Genomic DNA, 25,066 nt, shown 5'->3' on the forward strand with positions numbered 1-25,066 from the left:
TTATTTTTTATTTTCTGTTGACAGTTTATCCATGTATGTTTCAAGTCAGCCCTTTTACAGTGATTTAATAATAAAGCACATTGGCATCAGGATAGATGGATAAAGGCAGCAGGATAGATGGATTAAAATAAATATATTGCTAAATATAAAACACACAAGTCAGTTTTTCCATACAGTAAATAGCTAAATTCTATACCTAGTTTTATTGTTATAGCTCTGTTGCAGTCAATGGACTGCATATACACAAATAAAGACAGAACTGGTGTGGCAGCTCAAATCATCCTTACTGAAATTTATATTACACTATGTAGGACAGAGTATCAACCAATATTTAGCTCAGCAAGCTCAGATTTGAACCTCGAACTTCCCCTAGAATTATGTCAATTATCCCTGAATGGTGTTTTTGACACGGACGACCATATGGAGGATTACAGCCCCAAATCCCTGCTCTAACTCCAGGACTGTAACTCCAGGAATTCCCCTTCACTGTACCAGCAGTGAATTTGGACCATGGCTTAATATATAACTGGACATCTTTAGTCTTCTTTTTACTTATCTACTGATATGTCTACCCAGTGTCTTACACCAGCAGCCACAGTATAAGTACATACAAAGAAAATCTTAGCAATGCTTTCTGTGTTTTGCTACTAGCTAGTAAATTTGCAGAATATATGTGGGGGACAACACTCAGTTTGGGGCAATACAAATTCTCAGATTTTTACGCTTTGAGGGAGCTTAAAATTAATGTAGTAAATTGCATTAAGAAAGTAGTAACAATCCTGTGCTTTTATCTACGCTAAAAAACAGGCCAGATGTAACGACCTTATCAATGAAGACGATTGTGAAATCTTCAGTGGCATTTTACCCCTTTTACCAGTAGATGACTGGGCCTGAAAAGTTTTAATAAAAGCAAAATTCAACTTTTCTGTGTATTTGTTTATTACATACCAGGAAAGTAAATATACTTTCATTTTTGTGTTGCAAATCTGCATTCCTTGTACAGCAAATGAAAGTGGTTTGAATAAATTATCATTTCATCTGCAAATCTAAAATTCCCCATCTGTTGGTTAAACAAGAGATTAAAATTTCATTAAAATATAGACAACAAGCTAYTTTAAATAATTTGTAAAATTCTGAGTGCAGACACAGTGTTGTAGCTCTAATTTTAACATATCTAATTTAGTGATTTTGGTCATTGGGAATATGAAAATCTACGTATAATTCAGTTGATTTTATCAGAATTCTTGAAAGAGAATCCATCATCAGTTAAAGAGAAATGAAAGGATTTTTTATTTAGAGAAAGGAAGTGACTTAATGTCTTGGAGGGAAACAGGAAGGGAGTTCCAGATAGCCTGAGCAAGTCAAATTAGCAAGCGAGAGGAAACCACAGATCTCCAGTACTGAATATACACTGCAAAACACCCTTTCTTGTTGCTCTTTAGGAGAATATTTTACAATTCTTATAGGAAGATTATCAGCAAGCAGGACTACTTTGCAGATATTCAGCAAGTTAATTTACAAACTTAGTTTTCATGAGAAATTTTCAGATAAAACAAACTTGTGAAGAARAGCATTGAGCTCATGAAAAAGAAACACTGCTTGGTATGTTTTTGTATTTCTATAGCAATGCTGACAATAGCTATGTATTAGTTGGATTTTCTTCTTCACTGTCCACTGTGACCTTCTGTTTGATCTTACACAGAAGTAACATGATATCATAGCATATCACAGACTATCACTAGGAAAATAATTGTGACATGGCAAATCCAGTATTATGACTTCATAGCAGGGTCAAACAGAAAAAGCATTTGGTCTCAGACGGTAGTTTAAAAACATGGAGTTAAAACTTGCAGTGATAATTGGATTTCTGTCTCTCCTTTGAAGCTCGAAGTACAATCCTTCAAGTTTCAGGCATCATGTCTTTATCTCTGGAARAAGGAAATTCTGCCAGCCTTTTGCTTTCAGATCATGCCTGTGCTGCAGTGCCTTGGGCATCAAGCATATTTACCTATCAGTTTGGTCTAGGTTTGAATACCTGCTGTACTTCTCTGCAAGATCAGTAGTCGGATACTGTGACAAAATCACTGCTTAGTTTAGTAATACAAATGCAGCGTATGGAGGGGAAAATGTTAAAACCACAGTATGCACAGAGGGATCGCCATCTCTTGATGGTAACTGAGGCAGGTTTAACTTTATCAGAATCTTCTGTGGGGGTTGCATTTCAGCCTGGTCCTCTTAAATCATTAACATTTTCCTGGGAGAAAGTCACTTTTTAAACCTTTTCTTTTGTGTTCTTTTGTGTTCCAGGCACTTCTGATTCTGGAATTGTTTCTAACATCCCATAGCAGTTTGCTGGGGGCTGACTTGGTTTGAGCCAATTTTTCTACTTTGTGATTTTTTCCCCCAAAAAATCATCTTGATAAAACAGTCCGTTTCTACAGTAAATGTACTAGTAACCATGTCAATATACAGTATTCTTATTCAGATGTGTCGCAAACTTTCTTTAAAAGCTTTTTTCAGCCAGCCAGTGGGGTGCTGAGCCAGTCCATCTGCATAAATGAAAGTGGTTTAAGAACAGTTCTAAATTACACCGACTGCCAGGAGCTCAAAGTTGCCATTAGCTGTAGCTGTAAATTCCTAGATCCAGGGAATCTTCTTCCTAGGCCACAACTTGATTTGTTTACACTTTTGTTCAAAGGAACTGAAGCTGATGTATAACTTTAGAAATGATGTTACAACGGTAAACAAGAATGTATTTGCTCACCATAAAATATACCAGCACAAAATATACCACTCYCCAGCAACTGAGACAATGATATTAAGAACACATCTCACTAAAACTTCACAGGAATTCAATTTTAATTGGCTTTTTGTCTGGCTACCCATTCCCTTGCAAAAGAACCATTAAGTCTTAAAAGTCAATGCACAGTTAAGATACCAATTTTGTACACCATAATGTCTTCCAGACATTAGGGAATCCCAAGCAGTGGTGTCCTTCCACACCCAGACAAGAAATTGTTTACACAGAAGACAAGACTTCTATGGAAAAACCTCAAGCACTTCCATAGCACTTCCATTTTCCTGGATAATCTCCTGTCTAAATACTGACCCCAGCTAAGGCTACTTAAATTGTAGGATCTAACAGGGTCCCAAAAGGTAGATGGTGTAGATTTAAAATAAGTATTTTCCTTGAAGTCCTCTTCTCTCTGCCCTGTCAAGGGGGTGAGAGTTGGACAGCTTGAGAGAGCATCCAGTGAATCAAAAGTCTTTAAGTGAAAATAAAGACTAAAGACTTATGCTTCATTATTACAATGATGCAATGTATTAATAGCAAAATCAAATCACTAAATACATCCATTCACACCTTAATAATAGCATATTAGGAAAACAAAGCCATGGAAATACGGCACAATGATATTCACTAATGGTTTTTAAATACCATTTTCAAAATTCACCTATTTACTGTAAAGAATTTAAACATAAAAGAATGTAAAGTCTTCTGAGACTGTGAGCATTCCTAAATTTTCTATGGAATCAAAATGGTGAAAATTTTTCAAGCTATCCAAAATACAGATAATTCATCATTTTAAATTTAAAATCCCTACTCTTCAGTATCTGACACTTTTATGAAATACAGTCAAGCTATTCACTTACCAGTTTGGCCATAATGCTTTACACTCTTGAAGAATATAAGGACCAAGCTTCATTAGACCTAGACACAAAAAATTCATTCGCTATTAACATCTATGGCAAACAGATCAAGATTAGTATCATAATTATTTCTTACAATGCACATTCTCCCCTCCTACTTTTCATTTAAACATAAATGCTTAAAATCAACCTCAAGTTTGGATCTCACCATGCCCAAATCTGTACCCACGGACATGTCTATATTTGAACTTTTCAGCCTTCATATATAGGGGTTTTTTAGGCTTTTTATCGTAGTTTTTGTTGTGTTTTATGAGAACTTCCAGCACACTGCAATTAAAGCAGAGAACCAGCAACGCTCGCTCTCTGTGCGCCCGGGGTTCCAATGGAGGGAAGAAAGTCCATGGATGCCCAGCACCTTTCAGGTTCTTTCTGACGTTAAATTCCCAGCCAGTGAGGAAAGAAGGATGTACTCGTTACATCTCAAATTAGAGCACAGACAGAATAGCTTTACAAGTTACAAGTGTAGTTTTAGGACAGGGGCAGAATTTGGATGGTATCTTCCAGGCCTGGGGTATCCAATGCACATACTCAACCTCCGAGTTTTTCACTTGGAATTGTAGCAGTGATTGACTTGAACTAGCTGAACAAACTACTTGTGGAAAATCTTCCCTGCATATCCAAGAGAAGATGCAGTTGGCAAGAGCTGATCTGGCACTCAACCAATCTTACTTCAGGTGCCTAGCTAGTGATTCGATTAGCTCAGTGATGTGAATTTACAACTCCAACAGCAAGAATGCCCTGGTTGAAATTAGGGTTTTATCTAAATTATTCTAATAGCTTTTATAGGTTTAGGAATGCATACAATTTGTAATGATTTGGAATCAAACATCAATTTGGTTTATTTTTTAAAGGAAAAGTGCATATAATCAAAGTTTGAAATCAGTTTTTGCTGTTTTTAAATATTGATATTTATCCACTTGGGAAAGAATTAGTCTGGTAATCAACATTCAGAGTTATTCCCTTGGCTCCCAGATATGCCTCAGGAGTAAAGAGATCAATAGTAGCAACACTGTTGTCATCCTTATTGCAGACAAGAAGATTAATGCCGTTGCTACTGGGACTATCAACCTTAAAGGTACAGACAAAATTTGCACTGGAGACTACAGTCCTGGTTTTGAATGCCTCAGATGGTATCAGCATGCCATCTTCTAGCACTTTGCTCAGTGCTTAATAACTTGGGGCTCATAACTGCTTTTATCCAACTACACCAGCTGGAGTCTTCACTTGAGCAGTGGTAGTGTTTTGGGATCTCAGTGCAGTTTTGACTCCCAGAGATAGAAGGTATAGCACCTTTGGAAGAGAACCCTGAGAATGTGACTCATGCACCTTTTCTTGTGAGTGTTTAGGGAGATCTTCTCCTTTTGTGGATCAGACAAAACAGAAATAGAACAGCTAAAAAAATTTTTGAGAGGGGTACCTTGCTTTCTCAGTACCATATCAAACTGATCATACGCCAAAGCCCTTTATCTCCCTCACCTTTCCCCCCTAAAACACTCACGCTTTGGAACACTTTGGACAATTTCAGCTATGGCAGTGATAGAAGATTCAAGGATATTAAATTCCTGATAGTTTTGTAAAAATCAGCAGCTGGCTAGCTTACAGAGAGCTGATGAGCACTCCCGTGGAGAGGGAGGCCAGGAGAATGCATCGTTATCCAGTCTGCTCTTTGGCAGCGGTCACCTCGTACATCGTTTTTACTAGCAGGTCTGTCTTTCATGGCAGAACAAAAAGGAGGATGAGAGAGATGTGAGAACAACTGAAGATGTTCCAGGATAGAGATATAAACAGTGTAAGACCTGAAGCTACAGGAAACCTGAATTTGCTAGTTCTACTGGTTTTGGAACTAGTTTCTGACTGTTGTAGACAAGGATATATGTGAATCATACTAGTGAAACTGTTGTGAAGGCTACTTAGGTGCAGCCACAGTTTTGGCAAGGACAGAAAAAAAGCAGAAGATAAACCTTGTAGACTGAAATCTCTCTGATATATACTCTGAAAAGGAGTAGAAACAAAAGGAAAAGATCTGGAAAAAACAGCACATGACAAGAGACATGGATCCCCTTTATTTCCTAATTTCCTTCCACAGTGCTAGTATGTGGGATAATATAGTTAAGATGGAAGCKGACCAAGAGCAACTGGATAAAGATTATTGCCTGTATCTTCAGAGAGTAGAGCCTGGATGCAAAGCTTCCAGTTGTCCTTCCCAAAGGAAGCTGTTTCCCAAATCTACTTCTGATAACAAATCTCTATGTGAAACTCTTCCAGTCCAAATTATGCTCTCTTGTATTCAAAATACAAGGTGGACACCACAGTATCTAATATAGATGATGGAACTGGTACATTACTATTTAAACGTCCTTTCTTAATAAAGGTAGCTTTCACTTGAACATGTTCTGGGCAGCAATACCTGGGGTAATAAAAAACATATTTGGTTTGGTTTTAGAGGTAGCTATATGTTATTTTTTCCTCATCCAAATCTTACCCACTTTAACCTTTAGTAAGTAAAATTAGAATTTAGAACTGGCAGTTTTTAAAATATATCCGACTAAACTGGTTCAACTCAGGTCTTGTAAACTTTGCCTCGTGCCATTAGAACGTTGATGAGCTCTATGTGATGGAGCATATTACAACCTTCTTGAGGCTAATACAGATGAACTAAGATGGTAGGCAGAATCTGCCCACAGAAACTTATTTCCTTCTCCATTTCACTTTGCGGGTATTTTTTATTATTACTTAATGCCTGCACACTTAGATTTTTTTGTAAGAGTAATGACTTCACTGATATAACTTCTGTATTATGATCTATCAGTATAGATCATAACCTCAGTATGCTTTAAAACATCTGTTTATGAAGTGGGTAATAAAGATATTTTATCATAATTCCAAACCTAACACATTACCTGCAAGGTTTATAGCTCTTATGATACTAAGAAACCATGTGACCTTACTTATATTAAAGTAAATCATTATATACTTATCCATTTTTTATGTCCCGGATTCAAAATCTCTAATGACTGTTATAACCAACAACAAGCTCTTGGCTAGGCCTCTCAAAATACTTATTAGCTTTTGTATACATCCATAGCCACTAGCACAAAAAGTTTAATATAAACAACAGGGACTTCAATATAGTCCACAGCTTGTAAAACTGAAATCCAAAGGAAATCTGGTATTTTCTGGCAAATTAGTTTCAAAAGACTGCCACTAAAAGAATAAAATCATATAATGCTTCAACTGTGTAGTTTTATGTAAAGCCAACCTCACTGAGTGATTACAAGCAGCTTTTTGACACTGCACCATTAGTAATTTCTTTTACTTAGGGTATAATCTAGAGAAATAACAAGTTAATAAGACCTGCAAATGGGTGCATACTTATATGCTGCCACTGCAGTCACGTCAATTTTATTAATTCTCTCTGCACACAATGTTACTTACAGTATAAAACTGTTTTGTAAGTACTCAAGCAAAAAAGAATGAAATGAAAAAAACATATCACTGACAGCCATTTCAAATAAATCCTTTAGATGATCAAAAGACAGTCTCCTTGTTCCTATTAGTTAAAGCTAAGAATTCCTCCTGTTTTGTTCAAAAGCTCTGTGATGACAAAACATACATGAGCAGTTGCTTCATACTTTGTCATGCACATGTAACTGATGTGCTGGTAAGTTGTAGCTCTGATCATTCAGCAGTTTTCCAAGTGCCAGGCTTAGCTTCTACTCTTGTCTTAGAGGAATCCTGAAATTCAGTCCACTTTTAGACAAATCCCTTCATAACATCATCACGTTCATCCTGCTGCTGCTCATCTGATCTGGTTTAGCCCCTCTTAGAGCTGGAAGTTCATACAGATGTTCAATAGCTCTACAGAGATTTTTCTTTGGAAAAAAGTATTTTTTATTTTTATTCAAGAATATAAAAAAGAAAGACGGTAAAATACCAAGATGTATGTGCATTTTGTATTAACTAAACCTAATAATTCCATCGAGACTTAATCCTGGCTTTTCTGCAAAGTGGGTGATGGTCACTATGTCAGCAGACTGAGCCTCTCTGCCCTGGTCTGAGGCATTTTTCTTTTAATCCATTTCCGTGGTTGCCCCAGGAGGCTGAATTTATAATTATGCATCCCTCTCTGGGATAAGAGGAAAGGCAGTTGGGGCAGACAAAAAGGGATACTAAGATGAACTAGACCTCCAGCTGCTGACCCATGGAACAGAAAAATAAGCAATGGTTACTGGCACAATCTGAAACTACTAACTTTAATCCCTCAGACTAAAACCACCCAGGACTTGTTAATTCTTATTACTTCATATAGCATCCATCCAACTGCAGCCAAATAAAGACAAACACATTATTCCAGAAAATAGTATAGGATATCATCTCCCATATTCTTCAGAAATAGCAAGTATTATTTGAACTGCTTTATAATAAAATTAGGTGTTGCCATACAAATACATAGTATATGATAAAAGGACTCAATTTTAGATCATTTTTATTGCAATTGAATGACATTTAAATTTTTATTGCATTCCTACAAATATATAGTTTTAAAATATTTTTAAATTATATTTTTAAATATATAAATTTTAAATCCCCTAATGTTTAGGGATTTTATTAACATCTCTTCTTGGAAATTTCAATACAGATTATGGGTATTTCTTCAGCCTAAATATTTATGCATTTATAATTGTGTGTGGTGTATGTATTATATTGATAAATTCATTTTATCAAAACATGAACCAAAAGAGCTAAATACACTGTCAAATGCAGGCAGTTTGGTTTTGGTTTTGTTTAATTAGACTCATTTTAACCCTACATAGCACTTAGGCATCCCAGTCAAGTAAGAAGGCTCACTGTTAGTACAATGTACAGACATATTAAGAAGTCAATTCTTCCTACACACAGTTCACAAGACTCAAGACAACAGGTGGATAAAAACATGTTGTGTGGGGGTGTTTTGGAAAAAATGAGGTAACAACAAATCAAAGAGGTCAGCAGAAAAGCAGCAGTCASTTTGCCACCCACCTTTATGGTTAGTTGATTCCTCTTGTTTTGGGTTTGAAAGACAGATCTAGAACCAAGCAAGGAAATACATAAACACATCAGGAAAAAAAAGTGTAAAAAACTGATTCTCAGTGAGCTAAGATTGGCATCCCACAATGCTAAGTTTAGATACGTAGGCAGACCAGAATTTAACATATAGCATATATACAGGCATTATCTAGTATATGATAATTAATTGCATACACCTGTGAGTTTTCTTCAGTTGTGAGCTCCTAAGGCGAAGATCACATACACTCCTGTTTACAGAGCCTAATGCAATGAAACTGCAATCCTGATGAGAGCATCTGTATGATATAGCATAGACATTATAGTCATAAATACCTCTTGAAAGGTTGGGGCTTTTTTATTTTTTCAATCAGACTTCTCACAACTCCACAGATAGGTGAAACATGTCAGCTCTAAGCACTGCTGAACCAGTTGCTGGAGAACTAGCTGGGAAACCAGACCAAAAGTTCAGAGGAATCATTATGCCCAGAAAGTGGTTTGTTTTAAAATCTTTTGTGAGTATTGGCAACACACAGATGTGTGGGATGTATGTAGGCAGTGTATGTAGCCATATCACCTGGGGCAATGTCACATGAGATTTGACAAGGCAAGCAGGCTTGGGGTTTGTCAATACTGGGATGGGGAAGCCACAAGATTGCTGCAAGAGCTAATGTTGGGAATTTGTGTTCTCAGCACTGCTGTACAGAAACGCTGAGGCCACCACAAGCTGTGTGGTACTCCCCAAAATAATGGCCAGCTAATATAACAAGGCCAAAGAACAGCYGTCTGTTCCTGTCTATGCGTCTGAATGAGGTCCTTTTCTCAGGAGGAGCAGCSCAATACTGAAGCTAGGAGTTTTGTGGTAGATGTCAGTGGTGCTCATGTGAGGAAGAGTTTGCAATGGCAAATGGAAAAGATGGGAGTCTGTGCACAGAAATGGGGAGTGAGAGCTGAGCAAGTTCACTGTGTTTTGCAGCCTGGAGGGGAGGACAAGCCAAGCAGCATCAGCCAGCAGCAGCTGGAGGAGAAAGAAAATAGGCAGAACAAAGCGTAACCTGTATCCCTAAGTTTCTGAAAAGTGGCCTGTGGCCAGACATGAGATGTTTAGGAGAAAAAGAGTGAAATGTATCATGAGCCCAATATAAAGAGATTGTAAAAAATGAAGAAAGAAAAAAAAAAAAGGGCAAGAAATCCCCTTTTCTAGCAGAAAAATAGATGAGGCAGAACAATAATGAAAAACCTAATTTCAAGTTACCTTGCTGCACTGAATGTATTAAATATTTGATTCAGTTCTGTTATTTTAAATGAAGAAAGAAAAAAGCAAAGGGCAAGAAATGCCCTTTACTAGCTGAAAAATAGGTGAGGCAGAAAAACAATGACAAAAATCTAATTTCAAGTTACTTTGCTGCACTGAATGTATTAATAGTTTGATTCGGTTCTGTTATTTTATATATACATTTAAGCCTATGGTACTGCTCTGCTCTCCATTGTCATTCAAATCTTATTTCTAAGGACCAGTTTTTCTCTCAGGCATACACACATTACTGTTACTAAAATGAAATGCAGTTGTGTATGGGCATCTGAGGGCAGCAGGACTAAAGCATTACATCTGGTGCAAGATAAATTCAGAGGCAGTTATTACAGTGTTTTTAATATCACGAGGGCTGACTTTACAGCCTAATCTTCCTTTCTGTTCTTTCTCATTTTATAAAGATATTAAAATAGGAAGGGATTACACCAACTTAAACAATATGCCGAAACAGCCACACATTCATTCAATAAATAATAAAAAATCTGCATCTCCACATTTATGTACTCTACTCAGATTAAACTCAAATGACTACTAAGCAAAAAAAACCCTCATAAATAACAGCTGAAAATATATGTGAATGTATAATAGTAAACAAAACCTTTATTAAGAAGCTAATGAGATGAAAGCATTTTAGAAAGATTTCACCAAGAACCTAGAAAGTATACTAGAGTTTCCAGAAGATAATTCCTCAGTCTTGGGGGGTGAAATCAGAAGCTATTCAAGCTGGGAAATGAACAGTTCAAGAGATGCAGCTGGTTAACTCATGCAATATTACTTTTCCAGCTGAAGTAAGTATGACTTCAATATAGTCACTTGACACAGAGTCTGGTGTGATCAAGTGAGAAACACAAATGAGCTGAACTCGCAAGAGCTTGGGAGTGAGAGAAACATGAACCACAGCGAGCAGGAAAAAAACCCCAGCCACTTAAAGCAAAAAAATTGGCATTGTCCCAACATAAAGTTATCAATACTAAAACAAGCCTCAGTGCTTACGAGGGACTGAAGCACCACATGAAGAGATCCCCAAAGGCTTCCCTTGCTGTAGCAGTCTGTGAAGTGAGCTGGATTGCTAGATGAAGAGCACTTTCAGGGCACACAGCTGCCCCGCAGAAATTCTCTCCCCCACACTTCTCCAGAGGGGGCTTTTCTGCTACACAGCACTGCAGTGCAAGGAGCACAATCGCATTCGAAGACTACCACAGCACTGTGGCAGCTTTACATGTTAGTGACATTTTTAGATATACTATTTTTAAAAGATAACCCTGGAAATGTGTGAAATCATGCAAATGTATATTTACTTCTGGGAAAAGCGAATGGATCCTTAATTTTTACCAATCTAGGTACAAATTAGCTCTAGGGAGTTCATACTACGTATTTAAAAGAATTGCCACTAAATTCACATATGGCCTTCTTATGTAAACAGCTATTGTATTAGAGCCTCAGCTTGCATAGATCCAGGCTGTTTCACTGAAATCAACACACTGTTGGGAATTAATGCTAGCTGAGGATCTGGCTTGTTAAGATTACCTAAATGAAAGGTGGGTTATGTAAAAAACAAAGTACCATAAGATATCTCAGTGCAGAATCATAACACTCCAAGCTGAAGTCCAATACCAGATTCACCATACATCCCAGGAACACGGAAGTGGATGGGACTGCCTGACTCCCAAATTCCACCTTCCTGATGTTTGGTCCAGAGAGGTCACAAGATGATCCTCTCTTCACAAACCCGTACAACACAAACTAGAACATACTTCCCAATACTCTACAACAAACTTTTAGCTCAGAGTAAAGACCAAAAGCTAGAACTTTTTCCTTTTTTTTTTTTCTGAAATGAGTAACAGTAGGTTTCTTCACAGACACACCTAAAAATACTCTATCCCCCAAATTAGCTACATTTTGTTTCCCATTTTTGTCTCTAATGCCCTTTAGTAATCTTCCTCTATATCTGAAAAAGGAAAAACAAAGTGTGAATACTACTATTGTTCTAACTTGAGCCCATATTCCCACTACTCTAGTAATCCAGTTTCTATTTGGGATGGCATGCAACACTGACACCAAAGAAATCACCAGACGGATTTAGTAGAACCATGCTGTGATCTCAGGCTGACATAGAACAAGCCATAAAAGGACTCTGTAAACTCTAAAAATCAAGGAAAAAAAATAAAGCAACTCTTTATAATGTATTTTTTTCAAACTGTATACTAGTTTTTGTGTAAGATATGTATTTTTAATGATATCTGGCTTAACTGTTAACTTGTATCCTTGAAAATAAGCTAATGTTGGCAACCCCTGCATTTTTCAGAAAATAATGGAACGGCATGTACCCATAAAACTCAAACTGCACCCAGTTTCTTGTATTTGTACATTCCACCTAATCTTTGTACTTGATTCTCAGCTGAAGGTCCTTCTGCGTAAGGTTTGCATATTTCTAAGAAGAGGCAGTTCAGATATTTCTATTCTAGTTATCAACCATACCACAAGAACTGAAATAGCATCAATTAAAATTGTCATTGACCTCTTACAGAGTGCTGATGTAAGTGTCATTCTCCCTGTGTCCCAGCTGCTTTTCATACAACGGGATATTTGATTTCCTCTGAACATTTGATAGAAAGATGAAGCTGTCCAATGTTTCCAATTAAGAACAGTTTGTGTCCTACAGTGGATTTAACCACTTCATTAAATCAGTCATTACGGATCTCCTCACAGCTCTATTTTCAGTTGTAAGTTTTTCACTTACGGAATCTAATAAAATCATCAAGAAGTTTAGATTTCATTCATATGCCAATATCACAGAGATGTAATTAAAAACCGTCACCACTCTTCCATCTGCCACTGCTGCGTGTTGTCAGATCACCTAGCGGGTATGTACTCAGAATGCTAAGAAGTCTCTTGCAAATGAATGCGATCTGAACAGAGCACGTCTCTGTTATCTAGATACCAGCTTCAACTCCATACTTCTTTTACAACTTCTAGTATTGCTCTTTCTCAACGCTAGGAATTTAGCTGCACTCTGGTCCAGCACATAACCAGTGCCTATATGGGAGTGAAATGTTTCCCCTTTCTTTTGGGGAATATTGCCAATACACTTCCTTGCCTCTTTCAGATGTGACTATCCTTCTTCATGTCTCTGTTTTGTTCCGTTTAGACCAGCGTAATGTTAGACCCTTTCTGCTGATGGGTATGCATGCAGAATTAATAGACTTCATCTATTACAAAAAGATGTTGGCAGGATTTTTGTTGGCAGCAGACAGAATAAGCACATAACTCCCTTAGTGGCTCAGTTACCCTGGTTGCCAGTCAGATTCAATATTGGCCTCAAGGTGCTCCCTCTTGGCCCTTAAAGCCCTGGGGAATGCCGATCCAAGCTGCCTGCCCAATGCAGCAATCCCCTCACCTTCCTGAGTGCGAGGGAGGCTCTGCTCAGCCCTCTCTCTCACCAGTACGCATACAAATGGGCCCAGCTAACTAGTGACTTCACTGCATCTAGTACCTCTCTCCTGCAGAAAAGTCCCACCTACTGCGATCACCAAAGCTACACTTTTAGAAGTAGGTGACAGTCATACACCGATCCTCATAATAATTCACATTATCGGATGAAAGGATTAAAAATAGCAAGGTCTCCTTCGTATAAATTAATCCACATAATCTACCTTTATTTCAATCCAGTAAAACTTTCAATAAGTAAATCATGGTTGTATGCAATACACAATTAAAGAAGAACGATTAATTATTCTTTTGACCCTCACACCCATGAATAAAACATAAGCACTCCTATTTGGTTGTATACCGGCTAACAGGTTTTGACTTTGCAAGTGCTTGTATACATGTGTTCATCTTTATAGTCTTAAGCTGCCCTATTCGGTAACTGAAACTGTCTTTAGTAGCAAGGCATTTGCAGGATTTATATAAAAAAAGTTTTTACTTTAAGAAAATTTGATTATATTCTGAAAATAAACACATTTAAAACAAAGTATATCCAGCTTTTTTTTGAAGGGAGGACTAGATGATCTTAACTAAGCAGTGGTTATCTGAATATCCTTCCAACCCTATGACCCTTTTAGGCCTTTGCGGCACTTGCCTCAATATTGCCAGTAGTAATGAAGCATAACGAGTGACAGAGTTTGCCTTTCTAGTAATAAATGCATTTGCAAAACAATTGTATGAAAATACATAGTAACAATTGCATTTCATAATATTATTTTAAAAGCATGAAGATCAAACTAACTGAAAAGACTGTTTAAGCAATAGTCAATAAATATATTTTTATATATATTCGAAAACTTTTTATCTTTGCAGGGAATAGTCACATCAGTCCTCTCACAAAAAAGGTTTTCATGGACAGGAATTTTAAGTTTCCTCTTAAACTTCAGCTTCCCAGTAAAAATTCAGCTTTTCCAAAAATCACCTCTTGGAAAAAGCTTACTGACATTGTTCCCAGAGACACACATCATTATGTTTGAATGGAGGGCACAGCTTGTGTTTTTAAAATCCTTGTTATACTTAACTGCTGATACACCCCTGCATTGCAGGCTTATTTCAGAGCACTAAAAGACAACACAAAATGAGAAAGCTGATCCTGGCCTCATTTTATCTTACTGGAAAGTTTGGCTCAACTCCAAACTTCCCTCAGTTTAGCTCTATGCCGTTAGTTAACAAATTACTTGTCAGTATAAGAAAAAAAAGATTCAGCTACTTTACCTTTCCGAGATCATTTTCCTTGAGGTCTGTTTCCTAGGGTTATTCTGTGTGAGAGAGCTTTCTGTGACAGTCCCATGTCAACACAAAGTGCATGTCGAAAGAACCACAAGCCATACCTTCAGTGTAATTGCTACAGGTACACGGTGATTGCTGCAAATAAGCAATTATTTTTATCATAGGAAAAGGAGGTGTGGTTTACTTTGCATTTGTTAGAGGGTCTGTAGGAGTTTTCACAACAGAGAATCAACAGTGCTTTTATTTTAGCAACAAGAGCTGTTCAACTGATGGTATTTAAGGAATGAGGTCACACATTCAAGCTGTTTAGATACAACAGTGTTCAAAGACGTCAGTCAGGCTCCAAGTAGATAAAAAGTGCATCGGCTTATCAGCCAGGCATTTCTAGTGCTGGTGTGTGGTGCACATTTAATAGCACGAGGCAGGAAGGTGAACTCCCGGCACAGAAAGACGGTTCTCAGGCCCCTTTACACTGTAGTGCAGTTAGAAAATACAAATTGTAAGACCTGATGCCTGAGTCTGTGCATGCCTACATTTGAACGGTTCAAGAAAAAACAGTGCACATATCTTAGTAGGTTTTCTCTGTATCAAGAAAGATCTCAGTAAGACAGATATTGTAGCAGAAAATCCTAGGCAACAGAATACATTTCATTTACTGTATTGGTGAAGGTTTTTCAGTAGTGGAAGCTACTAATCTGACTTTAGAACTTTATCCAGATATATTTGATTAAGATGGAAGATCTGGCCCAAGAATTTCAATGGTAGAATATATTTGAGTGGTCCAGTCCATCCATAGAAAGACCAAAATCTTTAAGTACAGTAAGTAAGCTTTAAGTACACCATTTTGTAAAAATTGGGGCTAACAGCTGACATGGTCTGAAATTAGTTGGTATAAATGTAACTTCAGCAGATATTTTCTTGATCACAGCTAGACTTCAATCTTTTGTAAGAAAAATCCCCAAATTGCTGACAGTTAAGTGGTCCAAATCTGATCTACCATATGCAATTCAACTACAATCAACAGAATTGCAAACACTGATATCAGATTTGATTTGGCCCACAGTCTTTACAATAAATTTATTTAAGTTAAAAAAGTTGTCCCTTTTTCTAAATACAAGTAACATGTTTACATAGACACGTTTATCTGAAAAATGTAAATTATATCTTACAACATATATAAATCAAATGTTTTTATACTGTTTTCAATGAGAAATGATTTATTTCCTGYGCTTGTTTAAATTTCTTTATACTAGTTGGCAAATAAGTGATATGTTCTTTCTCAAAACATACTTTACAAAGACTATTTGCTGCTGAAGTTTTTGTAAGTATATTACTGATATGTTTTAAAATTATTAGTTCTGTTACAATAGAGCCAAAAGTTAGGCAATATAATCCTTTCTCTAAATTTACACAGGCCAAGGCTCCATGCTGAAAATATTTACATGCATGATTTCAATAAAATTGTTCACATTAATAAAATTACTGATGTGTATAAATGTTGCAGAATCCGAAAAGATTACAGCATTTGGTAGAAAAAACACTGCAATTGTTCTTAATATAGGCAGGGTAAACCAGGCTGTCAGGCAGCTATCTGTCTTAAATTATTGTGAAATAGCTTATGCCAAATATATTTCCTCTGACTTTATAAATGCAGTACAATTTATTTCCAGCCCTTACACATTTAACAGATACTTTCATTAGGCTTTAGTAATTTACATCACATGAGGATAACAAGATTGGGTCTTTATACTGGTAATTATTTCAATAAATCTTATTATTATACTTCTAGCTTCCCCTAAATTGTATTTTACTGTTTATGTACTGAAGGAATAAGATTGCAACAGTGATGAGAAAAATTTACAGCTTAGTTTAATTTACACAGTTTCATGTTTACACAGAAGCCAAAGATATCCTACAAGCCTCACTTGCACGTGAGTAATTTTCACTCAAGGGAATGAGCCTGTGTTGCTTAATGGTGATACTAATGTGCATAAAGAATTAGCTCCAAAGCGAGGGCCTGAATTCCAAGAATTAGCTCTGAGAATCTGCTGAAACTCCGCTCCATTATTTCCGTACATCCCCAAGGGACTGCAGAATTAGTCCTAGGATGCCACAAATCCCAGAATAATTACGTGTAACTGAAAGACATTGCAACTTCGAATTTTTCCAGACTTGATCCTGTTTAACATTTGTTATGTTAAAGAGGAAGAAAAAAAGACGGATAGGTAAAAATCTTTAATAGGGACTGAATTCCTAAGTCATGCTTACTGCATGGTATAACCCTTCATTTCAAATTATTTTTATATATTATTTTTATATCAAGCAGCAAGCTAAGAAGAAAACTGTAACACTGAATTTCTACTAAGTAAAATTAACAATTCCTCCTACTTCCCCACTTCTTAACCTGGACAGCAGTTATCTTAACTATATGATATTCAAGATTTATCTCTAGAGAGAAAGAAGAAATATGAAATGCCCAACTGTACAAACAATCAGTGGAAAGTGCTGCCATAGAAAGGGAAAGTACTGAATGGAAGAGCCAGCAGGTAAACTGAGACACTTGCAATCAAACATTTTTCGCTTGAAAAAAAATTTCACTCATGTGACAAAAATTATTCTTGTTTGCTCTGCAGTGTATTAGTCATCCTTTTCTTCCTCTCCCCCCACCAACAGTGGGCACAGATAATTCATGTCCTTTCCTTGTTACAAAATCAAATTAATTAAAATCTGCCTGAAAAAGATTGCTTTTTCTTTCTGGAGTTGGGAAGATGTAACCCCTTATTTTTCATCTTGCAATTTTAGCACTCTTTGTCTCCTTTGTTTAGTCCAAGAATAGCCTAAATCTGTTCAAAACCAAAATTTTGATTTAGGCTAAAAAATAATTTATACCTGGTCTTCGTATCCAACGTATCATTTGTTTATATTCATCAAAAAGGAGGGAAACCTGTTGCTGCCCACTGGAAATACCTTTTCCATAGACAACGCTAACTAAGAGATAAGATCCTGGAGAGTCTGCCTGCTCTTCTAAGATTCGCACTGACTATTCTGCCTCCGTGTGAACTCTCCCCACGACAGAAGCTGATGCAGAGACGCACAGACCTCTTATTAATGAGCATTTGCATTAGCACTGGTTTATGCACAGATTTCACAGAGGTAGGCTAAAGAGAGCGAGCCAGTGCTTCAGTCAACGTAAGCTGTCACAGCCACATCGCCTGTGTTAGTTCACATCTCCTGATGATCCTCCCACTTAGGGCCTGGGCTGAAGCAGACTATTCCTGAACCGTTTTGGTCCTGCTTCTCTCCAGATAGGAAGGCACAGAGCTGGGGCAACACTGGGCATCTCTGGGCCCCAAGTCCCTCACAGGAGAGACTAGAAACACTTTCTGCCAATCCACGTGCCATGGTTTGTATCTCAGCCGACCGCTTAGATTTCCACAGCAGCTTCCAGTCAGGGTTGACCTGAATCCTGATGACGGAAGCATTGGAGCAGGGCAGTAACTAATGACCGTATGTAAAAGAAAAGAGGGCAGGTTTGACCTCCAACAGCTGTTCAATACAATTGTGACATTACACACTGGAACAACTTTGCTGAGATACAACAGGTTAGAGGTGACAAATGCTACAGAACACAGTTTTTAGTGTAATTCAAGCTGTAGCACAGACAATAAGACCTGAGATACTACTTTCTTACATTCACCCAAACTGCTGTTACAATCTTGTAGAATTGCATCAGTGCTGGAAATGTTTTTCAATTCATACTGGACTGCATTATTAAACAGCATCAAGACTACATTAATAAGGATTCCTACGACCATAAATCTCTTTTAAAACTTTTGACCAAAACTCTCTTGTCTATCCAGTACAGTAAAACATCTGAATAGCTTTCCAGACAAATTAAACCTGTATTAAGTTTTCCACTAAGCAGTTTTCAATCAAGGTCATTTACTGCCATTACAACCAATTTGTAGCATACTAAGAACATTTTACCACATTATTATTTCATGATATCAAGCTGCTGGGTGATCCACCTTGTTTCGGGGCTGAACAGCACTGGCACAGTCATTTTACATATATGATTCAGAAAATCTGCTATTGCTTCTTACAGATGGAGTTCAAACAGAAATGAATGACTGGGTCTTTTTCAGTTATTTATCAGACATACTAGCAATTATATTATGAAATAAATAGAGGAGAATGGTTCTAATTTTCTATTATTCAAGGAATATTACCATTCTGTTACACACTGTGCTTACTTTTAGCCAGATCCTCAGCTAGACTAAACCAGCAAACCTCCATTATGTTAATTAATCTATGTCATTTAGTCCAACTGAACACAACTACCTTCATGATTTTTCTGTACTTTTATGCCTGCGCATGTAATATGCTTGTTTCTTGTGGAGAAGTAGAACTACTAAGCATAAACACAAACAGACCAAGGTCCAAACGGCTGAGCTTGAAATGGCCTCACCATTTTTCTACTATTAGTGCACTGACATCACACATCAGCTTTAAAAAGAATTACCCCCAAACTGGCATGCGTTGTCATCTCTCAGTCAGCTGTAGTATATGCTATCTCACATATCATTCTTCCTTATGACAGCCACAGCCTGTGACCGAGCCTTCTCCACCAGATCTCTCAAAATGGTTTCAGGGAACCAATTTAGCACAGTCACACAATAATGCTGAGTAACTCTGATCCCCATCAGGCGTCACTGCTGCTGCTGCCGCTGCTTCTGAGTCATTACATTTTCTGAGGAAGAAGTCTTCTTTGCCAGCCCAAACCTTCTTTGCCATACCAATGCTGAGTTCAAAGTACACTTGGCAAATTCCCACAACAAAACAAAATGTCCAAATAAGTTCCTGTAGGGAAGGAATGATAGCCCATCCCTATCCATTACTTGGAAAAACCTTCTGTCTTCTTCCCATTTCTTTTCTTTATACAGGAGTCAAATTCTTTTTATAAGTCATACATCCAAATCTTCAAAATGAAAACTTTCTGAAAAGCAACTTTGGACATCACTTCAGCACTCTCTGCCTTCTTTCCCTTAGGTCTTCATAATTTTCCTTTTTTCCTCTATAGCTATTTTCCTCTTGCTATGCTTGTTTCCTTCAAACAATTTTTAATCCTTTATGGCTTTTAAAAAAAAACATGTTCTCTTTAATTTACTCCCTCAGCACTTTGTCCAATTCTTCTACTCTCCCCACACCAGTTAGGCTTTGGGTAACCTTTCTTACAGGTCTCAAAGTCCCACGTGCTCTCAGTTCATTTCCCTTTGTCAAACGCTGACCCCACAAATCTTCCCTCAGCTCTCCTCCTAGTTGCAGCTTGGGTAGCTTGACTTTGCCATCTTACAGATACATAAAAGGCACTACTCAAAACCATGATGTGTTTTACTGTTATTTCTGCCTTATTTTTAGAGTAGTCAACAGCAGTAGCAATTTTCTATCTATTACTTATTTTGTGAACACAAAATTAATCTCCATACATTACCAAGTTAACCCAAATCAATATATTGTTTATTTTAAGACTGTAGATTTCTTATTCACCACCAAGAGAGATGATAATGAAGAGTCATGCTGCTCTGTATATATAGTCCATTTTTAAGATTACAACAAGTATCAGTGTGTTCTTAATCCATAAGGTCATATTGCAGTTTGGGACAAAGCCAGCATCTGACATACAATCAAAGACAAAAGCCAGACCGCTTTGGGCAACAAGTGCTGACAGCAGATTAAATGCCTTGCTCTGTAAGCCTAAAGATACACAATGTATTCTCTTTCAGTGAGAGACTGATTTAAAACATTTTCATCTAGCAGACTGAGGCCAAGGATGGGAGTTGAAGCTCTGTTCTTTGGCAGAGGGAGGGAATAGGGAATGAGAATGGTGTGTTTAACCTGCCAGATCAGGAAGAAGAGACCCCCTTAGTTAGAGGGAAGCAAGCACTGCGCGATAATAAGAAGGTGTCTGTGTTCTGTACTCCAGGCCGGGTCTGAAGGGCCACTAAAGACACCACCAACAAAAACAATCCAGAAAAGACACACCTTTACAGAAAGGGGAAGGAAGGGAAGAATGATACCTCAAAGATGTCCACATCTTTCCTTCAAGCATGGCACTTTCTACTACACAAACTTTTAAATGTCACTCCTCCTATATACTGGCCTATATAAGGACATAAGTCCTTTATGTATAGACCAATGAAGTCTTCAGACTGTAAGCACTAGCCTCTGAATTCTTTAGAGCAAGGATATCAGCATCAGAAACCCATGTGAGAGGGAACATAAGCCAAGGAAGAAGCAGTCATAAGAAGCTTTTTCAGCTCCGAAAATACCCAGTCATGCTTTGCTGACTGCTGAAATGACTTTTCTTTCTCAACCAGCCTATGTAATGGCTTTGCAATGTTGGCAAACCAACAGATAAGCTTTCTATAGTAGTAGTCCTTTAAAACTTCATACACCTGTGAGAGTCTGAGGGGCTGATCAATACTGAACTGCCTCAAGTTTGTCAGTGGAAATTCCCTCTCACTTGCAGCGTGCTCGGAGTTAATCGCCTCCTTGTGAAACAGCCTGTACTTCTTTGGATTGAGATTCAGGCTGGCAATAAGCTTATCACAGACCATTAACAAATGTAATGGTTTTTGTTAAAAAGTTTTAATACACACCAGCATATCTCGCAGCCCCAAAGAACATGCCATGTAAGATTGTCTCTGAAATACTTCAGATGCACTATCTGAGCAAAAATATAGCTTAAAATGTCTATACACTTGCCCTTCTGTTAAAGTAGGTCTCCCTTTTCCATCCCCTGTTGCCCTTTACATCATTTCACCCGCCAAAGCATATTTTTAAAACCAATGTGGAAGCTGGACTGAATCTGCTGCATGGTCTCTTCGTCCTACTACGCATGAGATCACAATAAGTGCTTGTGATTTTCTAAAATTACTTAATTTAGTTTTCTGTGCAAACAGCATCTGCAAAAATGCTATCATTCTTTTAACCAGTACTATGTGAGACAAAAGGATTGGTTAAAGATTCAGTTATGCCTTCCTGATACATCTGCCATGATGGAAATATTTTTGCCTTCAATAAAACTAGAGATTTTTACAAAACAGGAGATTATCAGGTTATCCAAGCCTCAAACTTCTGCTGAACCAGCATAGTGAAACCAACGTCTTTGTTGATCAGGAAAACAATATCAAATTTCTGCCTGGAAAATTTCTCAGACTACTGTGCTGTGTAGAAAATCCTTCATTTAGTATATAAACATATCTGTGAATGAAAAGATAAGGTAAAGCCTACATATTGGTAATTGATAACTTGTTAAAATCTTTTCCTTGAACTACATTTAAAATATTCCAAAGAACAAATAACCATCATTTCTCTCCAGTATTCCCCTAAACTCATTCTTTACCCCTCCTCAGAAGCCATAATGTCAAGTATCACTACAAAGAAGGAAAATATTACAGAACTTAGACTAGAATATTTTTCCCTGGTGATTTTTTAATAGCATTTTGTATTTGCTGGTTTGTGGTTTGGCTAGCCTTTTCCTCCCCTTCCTAGTTGTACTACACTGACATTTAAAGAGCTTGAGAAAATGAGCGTTCCATATTGTATGAGTGTTTATAAATTGAAAAGACAAAATTTCCATTCACGATCACTCAGAAAGTTAAGATCTAGCTAACACTGCAGTTACAAAGGAGGTAATAACTCAGTCATTGGAAGGGGAAAAAGTCCACCATAAATTCCTGTGCAGACACTACCTCAAAACTGACTCATCACACACAAGTTACTTAGATTACAACAATCTGAGCTCAAGCATGGTTTCACCCTTTCCACAAGTACCCATTCTTGAAAAAGTAAATAAATATATTTTCTAATCCAGAATTGTAGAGTATGTACATCAGAAAATATGTATCCAATTACATGATTTATAAAGTGAAATCAAGCACACCAGATAAAAAGGCTGCAACCACTGTGGAATGACCTCCCACACTGCCTATCTGAACATCACTGCAGGACACATAGAGTAGACAGATATCTAGGGAAGAAAAACAAGAGCAAGAACAGATCATTAGGAATACCACTTAGCCTGCTAACCGCTTGTGGGTACAAGGTGACGCAGCAGTGGCAAGAGAACGTAACCGTTCACATCGAAGGTCTATCTGGCCCATTGTCTTCAACAGCAGACACTCAGCTGCAAGTAAGAACAGGGCACATACGTGCAGTATTTCCATGTGTACTCACGCAGGCTGTCATTATTTTCAGCTGAGGGAGTTTTCTGAGCCTGCTGTGGCTTTTCTATGGCAACACTGGATCTCCTTTCCGGCTACCAGGACACACAGGGAAGGTGTCCCTTGAAGTTCTCCCTCAGAGCTCCAACCACCCCTTAAATTCTCTTCCAAATTATACTTGTGTGCATCAGGGAGGACAGAAAAATAAGCTATCTCATCCCCATCCTTTGAGCAGGCTCAGAATAAACATACTGCTCCCAAAACAGCAAAGGCAAACTGTACCGGCAGTTTCTTTTTACATTAGTGTACTCAACTGGCTGAATAACCAATTTCTTTATGACTCTTCCATACACACAGTTCATCCACAGTCCAATGGGATTCAGTCATCCAGCCAAATACAAATGTCTATATCTGTATCGTCAATGGCCAGAAACATTTACTTTAAGGCCTGAACATTTTAATCTTGAAGTATATTTAAAATAAAAGTCAGATGAATCAGGCCCTGGAAGTAATCTTTTCTCTCTACTGATTATAAAAGGAGCTTCAGATGATTAGTTCACACACAGATACCTGATTTGAACTAAGACAAACGCCACCCAAAAATATCTTTGGAGTCTTTTTTTCTCCTATTTTTCTTTCAGACTTCTCCTGTCTCTCCACCTGTTCTACAAGCACAGAAAGTAGGTGCAACGTGAGAAGGATTCTCTGTGGAAAACTTAACTCACGCTGACAAGGGGTGTCTCTGATTCACCCCAGGTTCTTTAAAGGCATGTGCCTCATACAGCACATCAGTGTTCCCAGAAGTAAGGACAACACTGTGCTGCTTGGGGCCTCTTGCTTGGAGGAACTAAAGTTTAACACTATTTAAGTAGTCTTTGCATTCTCCCTTTCACCACAGCATAGCAGCATAACCATGCTAGGCTTTTGAAGAAGTTGATGACTGCAGCTGTTTGGGGACTCTACATACTTCAAACAAATCCCATGTCTTCTCAGGACACTCAGCTTCGAAAAAAGCTTGCTTGTATAAACAGGGCTTTCCTTGACTGCCTTATAACCTCCCTGAGGTAAGTAAGGACATGCCAGCAATATGGATAGCAGGCGGAGGGGTTCTACTTAAACTATACATTTGGGGTTTTTTTCCTATATAGGCAGTAATATTCTCAGTTTATGAATTTTTCTCATTCTTTTCAAGACTCCAAAATTTAAATATTACTTCAGCACACTTCCTACAATCACTGTGACACAGCATATTCCAAGCTCTCTGCAAACAGAGTGCAAACAGGGCATATCAGGGGACTCACTCTGAGGATTTTTCCTTGCAGTTGGAATTTGCTTGCCAAGCATGAAGGATGAACTAAAAATTTACATTTCTTAACCTTATTGACAAAAAGGCTGTTTGTTTTTCATATTCTAGAGTTGAATATCTGGAAATCTGAAACCTTCTAAAAATGCAGAGGGTGGGCTAAAACAATGTAGGAACTGTGAGGTTTTGCTGTCTCTTCTCTCTCCATGAAGCTTACATAGCTTATGATTGTGCACCCACAGAGGCAGCTGCTGAACAGGAGTCAGGTAGTCACGAAGGTTGCAGAAACTGAATGCCCAGAGCCAGGCAGGTCACAGGCGATGAAGCTACCCACGTTTTGTTACTGGCTTGGGGATGAGCAGCACTGCAGCAATTTTTTCCCCTAGACACTCCTGTAAGAAATCTCACTTGGTAACTGAAAGGTCTCCTTGTTACTTTTTGGTCTCATACTGTTATAATGCAAGAGCTGAGGACAAACCTAACAGATAATGACTAAGCACCTAAAAAGAGACTGTGGTGATTATCCAGCTGAAATGTAGCAGCTACAGAAAATCCTTTTACAGCCTGTCAGGGATAGGTGAAAGAAAGAAAGAAAGATCACAAAGGAGCTAATTCTGCATCTTTTTTCCTGTTTAGTCATTAGTTAGAGCCCATTAAGCCCAGCTACGAGTCACATATGAAGGACAGAAGACCCCTGCAGATAGAATGGAGCTGTCTAATCTCACAGCAGTCTGTGCGCTGCATCTGCATAGCACA

At 37.8% G+C, this 25,066-nt stretch overlaps 1 long non-coding RNA gene across 1 annotated transcript in view; it reads right to left on the reverse strand.

The window, feature by feature from the left end:
* Positions 1 to 1,758: 1,758 nt before the first annotated feature.
* The window catches only part of LOC112970219, a 40,528-nt gene continuing 17,220 nt past the window's right edge, over positions 1,759 to 25,066 (reverse strand). The window contains exons 3-6 of the long non-coding RNA XR_003254928.1: positions 14,768 to 14,917; positions 8,731 to 8,776; positions 3,655 to 3,712; positions 1,759 to 3,211 (exon numbers count right to left, since the gene is read on the reverse strand). This is a non-coding gene — a long non-coding RNA (uncharacterized LOC112970219). The remainder of the gene's footprint in view (positions 3,212 to 3,654; positions 3,713 to 8,730; positions 8,777 to 14,767; positions 14,918 to 25,066) is intronic.

The sequence above is a fragment of the Apteryx rowi genome, unplaced genomic scaffold, assembly GCF_003343035.1.
Source record: "Apteryx rowi isolate R43461 unplaced genomic scaffold, aptRow1 scaffold_387, whole genome shotgun sequence".
Classification (NCBI taxonomy): domain Eukaryota; kingdom Metazoa; phylum Chordata; class Aves; order Apterygiformes; family Apterygidae; genus Apteryx; species Apteryx rowi.